This window comes from Amblyomma americanum, chromosome 2 (genome assembly GCF_052857255.1).
Source record: "Amblyomma americanum isolate KBUSLIRL-KWMA chromosome 2, ASM5285725v1, whole genome shotgun sequence".
Lineage (NCBI taxonomy): Eukaryota > Metazoa > Arthropoda > Arachnida > Ixodida > Ixodidae > Amblyomma > Amblyomma americanum.
The window spans coordinates 57,357,296-57,369,452 of NC_135498.1; the positions used below are offsets into that span (position 1 = coordinate 57,357,296).

General features: G+C 44.8%; 1 long non-coding RNA gene across 2 annotated transcripts in view; it reads right to left on the reverse strand.

The window, feature by feature from the left end:
- LOC144118576 (uncharacterized) overlaps positions 1 to 11,249 on the reverse strand; it is a 29,803-nt gene extending 18,554 nt beyond the window's left edge. The window contains exon 1 of one of the 2 annotated variants that reach the window (XR_013312048.1): positions 11,134 to 11,247. This is a non-coding gene — a long non-coding RNA (uncharacterized LOC144118576). Of the gene's footprint in view, positions 1 to 11,133 lie in introns of both variants that reach the window. The other variant, XR_013312049.1, reaches the window with a different exon arrangement.
- Between the last annotated feature and the right edge of the window lie 908 nt (positions 11,250 to 12,157).

Sequence of the window (12,157 nt, forward strand, 5' to 3'; positions counted from 1 at the left end):
GACAGGCTACAAATCTCTAATTGCAACCACGTGCCTAACCCCACTAGTTAAGCAGTTAAATAATAAAAAAAATTAGTTTAGCAGCTTACTACTTAAGACGAATCACCGGTTTTCTGGTGTCCGCCAACACTGGTAAAACTATGCAGCAAAAACCATATTTTTACTACAAAAAGCCTGTTTCTGAAAATTGTGGAAAATCTTCGCTGAAACACCTGGTATTACTCGTGCTTTTGCCAGCCTCGCTCAGAGTTTGGACGAAAACAAAGCGCGGTGTAAAACTTCGTGCTAAGCATTGCAGATACAGGCAGATGTTATCAGGCGTTCGGTTACTGAGCTTTCTGATGTAATGTGCACTGATGGCGACCTGCTTTTTTGGCTGTGGATGAAGTCGAAACGAATAGGCGAGGCAGCCGCGTATCACACCGCGTCATGTCATGATTACTTCTCGAAGTCTTTTTGAGGGGCAGGACGGAAACGTGCTAAAAGAAAAAAGAAGTGCGGGAAGTGGCAGTGAGGGTACATAACCATTATCACGACGAAGAGTGCTTTTCGCTACTTTGGACATAATGCAAACTACTTCTCACGTATGGACGTTGCAAGACCGCATAGACATGCTATAGCTTTGGCAACGTTGAACGGTATGTATGAAGCAGTGTAATTGAGCTCATAAAACGGAGAGATAACGACAGCAGCGATACTGCTGCAGAAAGGATTGAGTTTTGACCTGTCTCTAGCCTTCGAAAACTGTGCAATATTCTACGCCTCTTATTACGCAAACGTTTCACGATATGCTTTTTTTCAAGAGAGCAGAGCAAAACATTCTTAGATAATTGCGCATTTGAATCAACAATTCGGAGATACTTTTCTATCTCCGCGGAACAGAATATTTTGTTTCAGTGGGTGATTTGGCTACAGGTCCTGAGTTCTGATTAGGACGCGACGGACGTCTTGCTCCTGCGCAGTTTCGGAGAGCTGCTCCAGATCGCTGTTTGGATTAGGCCATAAGGGAGATACAGACATAAGGTCGGTGTTTCACCGCACAGAACACGTGTTTTTGATGCAGCGTCCTAAAATGAAACATCTCTCGAGTCGACCATTCTCGGGAAACCCGAAAAAGCCTAGTAAAACGCTGGAAGAAGCAGAAATTAAATATAAAAGTGCAACTGAAAAATAGCGAAGTTTACAGAAGAAGCCCAGGAGTATGCCGGAAAGATCAGAAAGCAAAACTGGGTTAAGTTTTGTGACTCGATAAAAGCTACCCTAAGGACGGCCAGAACATGGTCGACCTTACGATGCCTGAAAGACCCGTCCAAAGTAAAATAGGGTTCAAACAGAACACTTCACTCCACAGGCCATAAATACCCGGGCACGGATGCAGATTTAATAAAAGCCACGCACTGAAAATACATAGGGGACCCGTCCCTGGCTTTCCAAACTCCAAATGAGAGCCAGCCAAAATCCACCCTCGACGCCCCCATGACACTGGCAGAGGTCTACGCAGCATCCCGTATGTCCGCAAGAAGCACAGCCTCGTGAGGTGACAGGGTTACAAACGGTATAATCAGGAACCTGAGCACTGACCACCTGACGGACCTAACCAAGTGCATCAACGAAGAACTGTGAAACACGCAGACATCATCACTATACCTAGGGCAGGAAAGCTTCCGGCTATAGAGTGCCCGTCCAATGTCCCTCACTTCTTGCCCGGTAAAGCTATATGAAAGAGTAATACACTTGAAGCTTCAAAATTACATATACAAAAGCAACCTATTTCCTTACTGCATGCTGGGCTTCCGCAAGAGACTCTGCACCGAGGTTGCCTTCCTCTGTATTAAAAAAGAAGTTATAAATACCGTCCTCAAACACATCGAAAACCTCCTACTCGCACTAGAATTGAAAGGAGAAGTCGACAATATTGGCCGCCACACCACATTACAAGAAATAAACAATATCAACTGCGGGGGAAAATCAACAACTTGAAGGCATTCCTCTCGGATCGCATAGCCACCATAGCAGTTTTAGAGATCCGGTCACCCACGGTAACCATGCCCAACGAAGGGACGCCGCAGAGCTCTGTAGTCTCTCCAATGCGGTTCAACATAAGAATGCTCAACTTAGCCAAAATGTTCTTAATCGGCGAAGATATCGGCTTCACTTTCTACGCGTTCTACGCGGACGGCATCACCATATGGGCTACACAGGGATCCTTGACGCAGAAGGAAAGAAGCTCTACAAGCAGCTATAGGTATGGTCGAGGACTTTGCCAAAGAGAGCAGTCTTCAATGCTCCCTGGAAAAATCCGAACTTATCAGGTTACACAGGAAAAATTGCAAGTCCCCGGGAGAAATAGAACTCTACCTAAGAAACCAAAAAAATTAAGAAAAAAGACAAGGTGAGAGTTTTGGAGCTGTGGTTACAAAGCAATCTGAGAGCAGATTATACAATCGAAACTCTCAAGGCCATGGTCAACCAAATATTAAGAGTAATTAGAAGGGTAATCTGGCATCGGAAAGGAATGAGGGCGGAAAGCACCCTCCTCCTCGTCCAAGCCCTAGTCGTAAGCAGGATTACCTGCGGGCTCCCGTATCAATAGATCAGAATCGTTGATTGATGGGCCATTGATACCATCATGAGAGGAGCCTATAAAACTGACCTAAACATCCCCCTAACGACATCGACGGAACATCTTTGGGCACTCGGAGTACACAACACCTTCGAGGAGCTCAGTGAGGCTGTTCTGGTCAAAAAGATATTTTGACGAGACAGGGACTACGAACTAGTGAGAGCAGGTCCCAGATTCGACATTTACAAGAGAGATATATGTAAACCCGATACCCAGCCACAAGAACCACGAGCGACAGAAAGGTAGAAAGAGAGCGGGAGCCGAAGTACTGGAAAAAAATCTATCAAAAGACCCTGAAGCAGTATATGTCGACATGGGGGCCTATGCGAGCCAGGCAGGTTAGCGATTGCTGCGGTCGACAACGAGAAGAGGCCAATCATTCGGGCTTCGATCTATGCCAAGGATCCTGCAGAAGCGGAATCACTGGCAATAGCCATCACCATCAGGACTCAAGACCGACAGGACAAGTCATCGCACGTCGGGACGGACTCCCAGCAAGCCTTCAGGGACTACCTTGCTGGAAAACCCTACGGAAGGCCGAGCACACTATTAAGTACACTCTGACACTCAAACAGAATAACATGGGCATATGGTCAGGAAGGCCTTGCCGGTAACGAGGTAGGGAATGATCTAGTCCGAGCTCTTACAAACCGGGCGGATCCCTATCCCTACCCCACCACCCTCCTAAGACCGTATGGTGACAGGCTAGAACACCTTAGGCTAGAAAGAAGACAGTTCTCACCGCCACAGAAACAACTGTCCTCGGTTGTCATTGACTGGAGGAGAATACAAACAAGCACATATCCAAGTCTTTACATTTTACACAGGATCAGATCCCCACAATGCCCAAGTTGCTGTCCTTGGTGCAGAACAAGCCCCACGCGCTACCGTACATCTTGGGAATGTCAGGACAAACCGGACAAAAAGTTAATAGTGGCACACGCCACGCACGAGCAGTGGGAGGAGGTCCTGACCAGCGACAACCTGGACCAGCAAGCCCGGATAATCCAGCTAGTCCGCAAGTCAGCTGCCGCCAACGGAGCCCTGGAAGAGGGCCCCCGACCATCCGGCTGCTGCGAAATGATAACTTAAATGACAGTTTTCTCTCTCACTCTCGGCACTATTTGACTGTTCTAGGCCGCATTTCAACGAGCCGTCATCTTGCGCACAAAGGCTCTAAACAATTGAGTACGTAATTTAGATCTCGCCTAAAATGTTTCATATACTGGGAGGAGCGGCGGTAGCTCCACCTTGGTCATGAATTCCTCACAGCGCACCGTAGCTGTGGTCGCTTTGATTGTACTTTGGCATCTAGTGGCTTCCACAGTTGAGGAATTCAACATTTAAAATTTTTGTTCAATTCTGGGAAGTTTAGGGGAAGATTTACATGACATGTCCACCCATACCAGAGTAGATGCGGTAGTATAAGGCACCTGATAGAAGTCTAATTTGGAGTGTTCAACCACCGAAATAGTTAATTTCTAGCTTCTAACATCCTGTCACACGCCAGGAGAGTGGCCGCCAGAGGTACAAAGGACAGCACCTATAGAAAAACGATATATGAATGATATCAAACATCCTATCTTAGAATAAGGTTCGTTGTTCCAAATAACTGCTCACGTTAATTTGTATTGTTGGATGGCCGTCATGTGCACAACTGGTTCATATTTTTAAGCGAGAGGACTTTTGAAGTATCCCTAATTTAAAGCAGCCGTCATCTGTGGATTTATTCTTGTACATATTAAAATACTAAACCTGAGAGCGAGAAGAGGATTCATTTTTTGAAAGCGGCGCATGCAGGATCCATGACAAAGATTTCTGACTAAAAGCGATACTGAACTATGAAACAAGCAGCAAACAAATTAAATCAGATTTGAATTGAACAAGAGGCATGGAGAGATAATGTAACAACTGGTCAGCTACTTAAAGCAACTTCGCAACACCAAAATAAAAAAAAACAGGTGGTAGACGACCAGTTGCAGAAATACTTTATGCAAGGAACACACTAGAAACGATTGCACAAAAAATTGGAGGAGACACTTAAGCTGCACTTTAAGGGTGTGATGCGATGGTGTAATAGGTTAATTCCCATATATGAAGAAAGTCATTCTCTCTTTTACATTCAAAGATCCCAGGGAGTCTTCCTACTACTCCTGGCGCAGTGGTGCAGCGGTCAAGCGATGCGCCACTGCCCCGCGAGGGAAGGCGCTCCCAGCGGTGGGCCTTGTGCGGCAAAGGTTCCTCTTCCTGAGCGACCAATCATTAATTTAACCGCCAGCTGCAACTGTGGGCAGTTTGCTCGCTATCCAGTGGGCAGGTTGTGATGGCGCCGCAAGGTCACGTGACCTGGGTGGCCGACCTGCCTTCTATGCTGCTGCCTGGGGACCACCTGCCAGAGTCATTCTCGTGATTGTTCGCTCATAACGCCAACGCTGACACTGGATTTTCTGGGTAATGACGCCTTTAACGCTCTTGCATTGAAATACTGTATAATTTGATTTAACGAAAGTAGTTTTCGTTCATGTGAACGAAATTCGTTGAAATGAGATAAGATGGGTTTAAATGTCCCTTCCCGTTCTTTAACCATGAGAACAGTAACGTTAAGAAGAATTTAGCATGCAAAATCCGCAGGAATATTTAACCAAGTTATCTTAGGAAATTTGCGTAAACACTAGAATATTGCTAACGCTTCTACTTAATATTCTGGAGTTCTTTTTTCGAGCTAATTATGCTCTGAAAATAAATACAGTTCATATATGTTTCCCGCAGCAAACTCAGTTTCAAAAGGAAATTTTCAGCGCCATACTTCTGGAACGGAAATATAGCACACGGGTTTTCAAAATGTCTGGTAACTGGAATATGTGAAATATGGAATGAATTAGTTTTCCAGGCTCAACTGGTGCTGTCACAGTCAAGCCCCGCGCTAACGAAACAGTGTACACCGAAGCAAAGAATATATTGAAGGAAGGTAATTCCCTTTCAAAGGAGATTTCATAACTGTTTTCATTAAGTAAAATATTCACACGGATGGATGTAACAAACCTCAAGAGAACTTCAGTGGTCACTCAAAACTTCCGCGCCCATTAGACGAGGCACAAAGTGGTATTGCTCGACATTGTACACTCTAACGTGCACCGCGCGAAACGAACTAAAATATTTTCCTGCGTTTAGAAGGGCCCGCACAGGTACTCCGAAACTTTTGCTTTTTCGGGGGGGGGGGGGGGCAGGGGGGGGGGCGGACTTCGAGCTTATTTTATTATTTATTTAATGCTTATTTACACAATACATTTTAGCTTTTATAATTTTTTAAAATTTAAATGTTCAAAGGTTGATGCAAGCTGTCACGTTTTGGTGACGACACTTCAGCAGTCAGGAAGACAACGAAAAGGCTTACAAAATAAACTGCTTAAGGGGCTGACTCGCGCCCACTAAGAACTGAATGACTCGGCGGTGGCGAAAGTCACAAGCGTGCTCGGCGGTCATCGAACTGAACGCCTGCAGTTCTTGGCCGCGCTCAATTAAAAGCTGGCAAAGAACTTTCGAGATAAAGAACCAAAAGCAGCTACAACAATCTGGAAAAATGAGGAAGTATTTGCATGTGCTCATGATCAGTGGAGATAAGCTTGGTCACATCTCGAATAAAAAACAAAACGATAAAGCCGCGTGCCAGCGGTTTTGAGTGCGAACTAACACACGATGCAATTATTCACGGCAATATAAAACGAATTGAAATGGGAAGCTTTACAGATGGGAATTTTTACGCACGAGGAGTGATCAATTGCATTAAAAAAGTTTGCGCATAGTTTTTTTTAAAAATTCTGCTAATCATTACCATGTACACGAGTCAGGTAGTCGACTTCTGTTGGGACATGACTGGTTTAGGTTACTCATATACGAAATGCTTTACATATGGCTACGAAGCCAAGTAGCTGAGCCCCACTGTGATTTGCATTAAAAGAGTTGAGTCCTAGAACTGAAGTGTTTCAATTGGCAGAAATCTGATCCAAGTGCAAGCACTTGGAGACTGGGGGGGGGGGGGGGGGGGGGCTTCTCTCTTCGGAAAAAAAAATGTTGGGAGGGGGGGGGGGGGCGACCGCCTCCCTTGCCCCCCTGTTCCGGGGTGCCTGGTCCCGCATTCCGCGCGATTGGTTGGGCAGCGGCTTTGAGGCGATAGTTCTTCTGCCTACAGTGTGGATTTCTGGAAATCTGTTGTGCCGTACTGGAGCTACAGCGGCGATTTCAGCTATGATTTCGCTGATGTTATGCTTCGCGTAGAAACAGGTTTTTCTGATATTTGGTGTTGGCGGTGTTGGCGTAGCACGAAGGAGAAACTAAGAGTAAAATGTCATGATACTGCTCGCAATAGCGCGGAAAGGTTTTTGCCTACTGAGCGCAGCGGCGTGAACTAGTGTTTGCGTTCTTTTCATGCATTCGCCTAGTGGCAATACAGATGCGAAGCTAGGGACAAACGGCACGATTCCGGAAGAAAAGAAAAGTTTTCCCCCTTTCTTTCAGCGCAGTTCGAAGAAATCACCAGAATTTGCGAGTGGGAGAATGCACTGGAATAAAGCTTCGTCAGCACACATGTGCACCATTAAAATCGAACCGTCGAACAACGACCGACCAATCGCTGTCGATGTGGCATAATGTCCGCTCGCCTCCAGGAAAGCTTGATCATTGGGTTGCAGTTTATACTTGTTTTGTGCTTCTTATAGCTGTATTTTGGGTTTTTGTCGAACGCTTGTGCATGACTGTCGTTTAAAGCAGTGTCAAAGAGGATTATGTACTGGTGCAGCGACTTTCCGACGTGTAGATGCACGTCACGGTCGGGAAAAACGTTGGCAGGAGACGGAGACCCACAGTCTGCAAGTAATGCTAGAGCAGCTGCGCTTTTCCCAATGCCACTCGCCTTTCCAAGCACTTTCCTCGGTGCCTGAAGTACTCTGGACAGGAAGTAACACGGCGAAGACATTCTCGCAGCCCTTTAGGCCAGAGTCGAAGCTTAGACGAAGCGGGTAGTGCATTAAGCAGCGAAGCGTCAGTGAGCGTAAGGGTTACTCAGTTCATCTATACAATGACACTTCAAGCGCAGAACACCGAAAAATTGGTGGCAAATGCTATATAAGCTTCTAACTCTCCGCTGACGTTAGTGACGAAAGAATGCCGGCAGGCTGCATTTAAAGTAATAAGGCCTTCTTACAAGACCCCAAGACGGCCTAGCTTGGCTGGCCCACTGCCTGATGCAGAGTACGAAGCGGCTACCGTATCTCTGAACGAAAGCATAGAAAAGGCTTCGCGCATCACTCTTGTCACCGATGGCTGGACGCATGTCCAAGGGGAGCCTATCTTTAACTTTAATATTTTTTTTCAGGTCAGTCCACACCGGCGCTAACAGGCATGCCGCAGTCTATATGAAAGAAGAAATCTGTGCTAGTATGGAGTCGGTCGGTAGCGGCAAGATAGAGGCGCTGGTAACCAACAATGCCAGCAACATGAAAGCGGCATGTGCTCTTATTATTCAGGTGATTTCCTCATGTCACAGCGATTAGTTGTGCCGTGCACTCCCTGAACCTGCCCATGAATGACCTCCTTACTCTTATATAAATACTCGATCTGCTCAAGCAGGCGGAACACACCATCAAATATGCAACGAATACCCACGTCGTATTGGCCACATTCAAGGAAAGGCAGGAAATCAACTAAAGCAAAGGCGCGAGCACAAGCCTTAAGTTTCCATGTAAGGTAAGATGGAGTGGTGCTTGCATATGATTTGAAAGCTTTAAAAAAAAAGCTATTGAGGATAATTGCTATAATAAAAAATTAATGTTCGACGGGGCTCTAACGCTTGACGTTGTGGACGAAGAAGAGTTCTAGGACGCATTGAAATCCCGCCATATGTTGCTAAAGCCCATCGCAAAGCTATCAATGCAGCAGAAAGTGACCAAGCCTTGTTGTCCGATGAGAGGAGGAAATCGAATCGAATGTGCAGTGCTGTGTCCTTTTGCAAAGTGAACGGTGTCTTTCCGAAAAAGCCTTGAAAACACGCAAAGAGTTTACAGTTCATCCTTGGGAGGGCGCAGCAGAACCGCTTAAGCCAACGCATAACGGGGAAAATTTGGATGACTACGAAATCTTGTCTGCGTTTCACTGGATATCGGAGCACAGTGTGTGTTTGAAACACTAAGATGAAGAGTGTACTTCGGTGATACTGAATACGCGACCAACTCAGGCATATAGTGAATGTCGGGAATATTGGCCTGAACGAGCCACATGCTTTCTTCAACATGGTGCGACGGAATCTACGCCAGTAAAACGGTGATGCCATTGGCTAGATTTGTTCTACAGATTTCACCATTATCAGCTGCTTGTAATCGGAACTGGTGTGGCTTTTGCGCCAACATTCATACTCTGCGTACGAACGGGGTATATATAATGAAAAGCTGAAAAGTATTGTTTTCGTGCACGCGTACTTTAACATGGCGATAAAGGCTTCAGACGATCCCAGTTACAATAACTCGGAACAAGCGGTAGTACTTAGCCGGCTGTTTCATCGCCTGATAGTCGGAGCAGCGACGGAACTACACTTATTGTATCAACTGTAGAGAGGGCTTAGAAAATAGTGTAGGTTTCAGTTTGTTTAAATTGAATTTTATACAGCAATATCTTGTGCTCCTGAAAAATAGCAGCCGCACAAGAGACGTGATATATTAGTATTCAGTGTTCTAATAGCCGTAAAAGTTGAACAGTTGAAGAAAGCCGCGCTTATTTAAGAACGGGTCGCTTCTGCGGTGGTGCTTCTGAATGTCTTCGATCTGTTAAACTTTGCATTTGTTCGTGAAAGGGTAGAAAATATTTCAGGCCTATGATTTACATTATGGGAGTTACTGCTTTGACGTTCGACAATAAACTGTTGTAATACAGAGCAGTAAATTACTTCTGTTTCTTTTTCTCCAAAATTTCCACCAAAAAAAGCCGGAAGAAAAATGTTTTTCGAAAATGTTGCATCTCTATGTGGAAGCCGCTAGACTGCAGAGCGAAGAGTGCATTCCAAATCGCAAATAGCTGAACCTAATTTCGCGTTACACAGGCATAGCAAACAGCGGTAAGTTGTTAATGCTATTTCTACACCGCACAGGAAAACGAACAAGACACAGTTTAGTGGGCTATGCAAGAGATTAATCGCAGAAACAATGAGTAAAATATTTATTGCTCTAATGTAGTAGTCACCGTGTTCATACGTTACCCGCACCTTAATATTGACATCGCCATAATTCACATTACTTCCATTCGGCTTTGATCATAAGTTTCATTAGTAACATTGCATTAGGGTTCCCCTTTTAATCCCCTCATTCCCTTCCCCAGTGCAGGGTAGCCAACCGCAAACTTTTCTGGTTAACATCTCTGCCGTTCTTCCTCTCTCTTTATCTCTCTCTTTTGCATTAGGGTTTTAGATATTATTCGTAATGCACACACAACCTCAATGAGAAAACATCCTTTGAATGTCAGCAGTCAGGTGGGAATGAGCCCATGATAACTCTCTTTCTTTCCTCACCCTTTTCCCAATGCAGAGTAGCAGTCCAGAGTTTTAGCCCTCGCTCACCACTCCGCTTTACAGTCCCCCTTAAAAAACGACGGTCGATTTCTCCTCCTTGGAGAATAGGAAACATTAATTCAGCTAAGTCAACCTTGTTATAATAAAATGGAAAAGGCTGCGAGATATTTCCGTTTAGGCTAATGCATCGATGCCGCCGTCAATTCTAGCAGCCTTGTCGCCAAAGGTAGCATAAGAGGGTTCTCGCACAGCTTCCGCCATCACCGTTCGACCACTTTCCTACGTGCCACTCGCGGTTATACAGGACACACTACGTCCGCCGCTATGGGCGAGAGTGGCACTGGTGAACACTCTCATTGTTCGGTTACACTACACATAAATACCCCCGAAAGGAAAAGATTGGACAGCCGTCGCCGAAGCTCATCACCGGATGCGAAATTCAGAGGACATCGGTTGGAATCCCTCCGACAGCATGTTATTGTTTTCCTTCTGCATTCTGACCAGTTTAAAAAATATTTACCCGATTAGTATCCCATTGATGCACAACACAAATTATTGAAAAAAAGATCCCCTGTGCTCCTTCGTTTCTGTGACTGTTGGCCTCTTTCGTGTATGTCTTAACGAGCTGCTCTTTTTCCTTCCCTTGATTGCTCAGGGTATCGACTGTGTTCATGAAGCACTATTAATTATGTACACTGTCTTTCAGTTTGTGTTCTTTCAAAAGCCCGACAGTGCAATTATGACCATTACAATAACCAACGTGCCTAGTTTGAAGCACTGTTATGTACGTACTCTAGTTATTGCAAACCAAAAGCATTGTGTACTTCGAACCACCGTCATTGTCATCAAGCCTTTTATGTAACAGAGCATTTTCCCCTCTGGCAAGCTCACGTCAACTATGCTAACAGAGTAGTACAGTGAAGTTTCTTGCTTAAGAGATATTTGAGATAGTACTCACGTAAGCAGACACAAAACAAGAAAAAAACCCAGCTTGGCCGCATTCATGAGTGCTGCTGCGGAACTGCTTGCTTTCTGCTGAACCTCTAACTCTTATAAAGATAGCCGGGGGCATATATACTGTATCATGACGTGGAATGATTTCGTCCAGGTTTTATGCATAACATTCATCTGCCTTGTTGCCGGTGAATTGATGTCTGCTTTTGTCTGTGATTAAGGTGCCGCCAGAATCGTTGCCACGAAGTCATAAATTTCACAGAGCAAATTTTGTTTCTCACTTCAGCATTTTGATGGAAAAGAAATGCTAGTACGTCTCAGTGCTAGGCGATGTCTGTATACGTAAGAAAGCCCTAGCTGGTTTAAATTAATGCACAGCGCTCCAGTATAGTGCCTGCCATAGCCACTGTGTGCTTTGAGGCGCTAGACTCCGTATACTGCTACTTCTATACTTCTGTTATATTAAAAAGGAAAAAGATTGCACTGCGTCGATGAAAGAAAAACAAAATCAAAATTGAAGAAAAGAAATTGAATATTGTTGGCGAACGAAAGAATGCCTTTATTCTCGATAGGCAATATGTCTTCTTTATCTGGAAGAGCACATTGTGTGCAGGCGCAGTAGCTGTATTTTTTATGACCGCCGAGGCGACAGTAGGCGCTGATGTTCGTCAGGGGAGTGAGGAAAATTGAAAGATTGCTTTGAATGCTTTTAAATTTATGGTGTGCAGCATTTTTTCATTTCTCATGTGGATCTGCGAACGTCGTAGAATTTTTTTGATTCTCAAGAAGAAATAAAAGGAATAAATTACGTAGGAAGTTTCAGTATCTGTTCGAAAGAACTTAAATGAAAAGTAGAAGACTTAGACTATCGTCTTGAAGAGCCTTTTACGAATGCCAACTGTTGGAACTGGTCATCCTGAAATGAATAGTAGTCACAGTCGAGATGCGAAGATAGGACATTGAAATTAATAGAAGTCACAGTCGGGATGCGAAGATAGGACAGTGAAAAGAATAGAAGTCCCAGTCGA